At 44.0% G+C, this 2,190-nt stretch overlaps 1 pseudogene; it reads right to left on the reverse strand.

The window, feature by feature from the left end:
• Nucleotides 1–210: 210 nt before the first annotated feature.
• On the reverse strand, nt 211–1,569 carry LOC102821643 (annotated as a pseudogene).
• Between the last annotated feature and the right edge of the window lie 621 nt (nt 1,570–2,190).

Raw genomic sequence — 2,190 nt, forward strand, 5'->3', positions numbered from 1 at the left:
TGAAAACTTGTTTTGTTGTTTTTTTTTACACAGAATGTTTTATTCCTTTATGTCAGTTGGGTATAATCACCTGCATTTATGCTTTAAGGTATTTCAGCTCATTAAAAAAAAAAAAAGATATATGGTGTATTATACACTTTTGACTTTCATGTGTTTGCTGCTCTGGGTTAAGAAAATGTTTAGTTCTTCCATGTAATATGTACTTCAGTATTACAACTCATCAACAAAAGGTGTATGCCACAAATTTCCACTTGCTGCCATTGACTTTTTGCCAGAAACAAACTTCACTGCAGCATTCTGGACGTCAGCAGCAGTCACTGAGTCAATCTACTGAAGATCTGTGCTTGGTGGCATACATGAACCAGCAACTAGAGCCTGGAACCCAGCTTCATCCAGAAAACCCTCCGTAGGCTCCACTCACATTAGGTATCCAGCTTTTAGCTTGTTCTTGACCATTTGGATGACTCCATCAGGAAGGTTTCCCTGAGCAACTGTTTTTACGTGGTTATAGGCAGCATTGATAACATCTCCAGCAGCTGCAGTCTGAGAGATGGTGTAAATGCCAAAGAGTCCGGAATCTGAGTAACTAGCATTAAAAGTAGAAACGTCAAATGGTAGGTGAACTCCCTGGGCAACAGCCTGGTACAGAAAGCTGGTGGTGTTGCTGCCCCTCTTGACATGCGGTCCGGCACCAAGCATGTGCTGGAGTACACTGAATGCATTTGCTTCTGTACTTCCGATGGGAGCACTTTCTGCCACGAGAGCAGCATGTACCAGACTGTCTCCATTCTGTTCTCTGATTTCACCTCCACGCTAGACAGTCTTTGCTCCAGATAAACCTAGCCCTAGCCCACCTATCATGTTGAGAAACTGTTCAGCAACTTGCTTTAAAACAGGATGGCTCACACCAAGTCCAATCAAAGCCATTCTTGCACTTGTAAAATTGTTCTGAACATAGTAATGTAGCTCCTCTGATATCACTTTTCCAATCTAATAATCAGGACAATATAAGGAATTAGACAAGGCATCCCGAAAAACTGCAGCATGTAAATTTTCAATGACATGTACCTGTGGATTCTGGAAAGCCACAGCTTCGTCAATCTTTAGCTGGGACTGAAGGGCTGCTACTTCCCAACGCAGAAATTCTGGTGCTGTGGGACATTGAGCAGGAACTCCATTAGAATATTGATATTGTCCCACAGGCATTTCACGGTATGTTTCCCCTTGTTGTAGTCACACTAAATTTGCCACCAACTGCTTCAATTCCATGGGTTATCTTGAGAGATGATGCTCCTTTGGTAGTCAAGCTGGATGCAAGATGCAGCAAATGAGAGGTTCCCAAATTGCCGGGGTCCTCATATCTACTGTCCTCTTTAATGAACAAACCAATTCTTCATGCTGGGGCATAGTTTTCCAGGGAAACAATCACTAAACCATTTGGTAATTTGGTAAACTCAAGGCCTTGCGTCTCCAGAGTGCTCCTGAGGGGGCAGCTGAGGCTTTAACTCTGGGAGCAACTTTGAGGGAATAAAATCTCGAGAGGGTGCTGGCTCTGGTTAACAGTTTCATGGCTCAAGATTGGTGTAAGCCACGGTCACCGCCAGGTTAAAGGAAAGCAAGATGGTGGCAGGGGTGAAGTTTCCCAGCTTTCCTGAAACCTTGTTTTTTGCCAGTGCCTTCAGTGGCTCTTGGACTTCTTCCTTCAGTACCATCAGTTTTTGATCATTTGCTACCTGTTGAAAGGGCTGAATATCAATAATTTCTTTTTGGTACAGTGATTCTGTATATTCATTCCTTCCATAACCTTTTTTTTTCCCCCCCCAGTGTTTTATTGTGAATTACATGATAGTTTACATGGGAGAACATTAGTTTTATATTCATACTATCATATATCGTATCATTGCCATGGTTAAAATCCCCTCCATGCATCATCAACCAACCAAAGGGTATATCCTGCAAGCCTGCCCCCTATGCTGCCTCCCACCCCCAGTCTTCAGTACACAGTCCCTCTCCCTCTCTAGATCTAAAGTCCCCAGCTGCACCATCGCCCCATGTCATCGTCTCTGCCTCCATTTCAGGCATCACTGCTTCTCTGGGTAGGGTCCCACTCTCGGCTCTTCTCCGTTGATGGTCCTAGGGACCTCCGCTCCTAGACTGGAAAGTTATTCACTCCCTTCCTTGCTATAAAAC

This window comes from Chrysochloris asiatica, unplaced genomic scaffold (assembly GCF_000296735.1).
Source record: "Chrysochloris asiatica unplaced genomic scaffold, ChrAsi1.0 scaffold00279, whole genome shotgun sequence".
Classification (NCBI taxonomy): Eukaryota; Metazoa; Chordata; class Mammalia; order Afrosoricida; family Chrysochloridae; genus Chrysochloris; species Chrysochloris asiatica.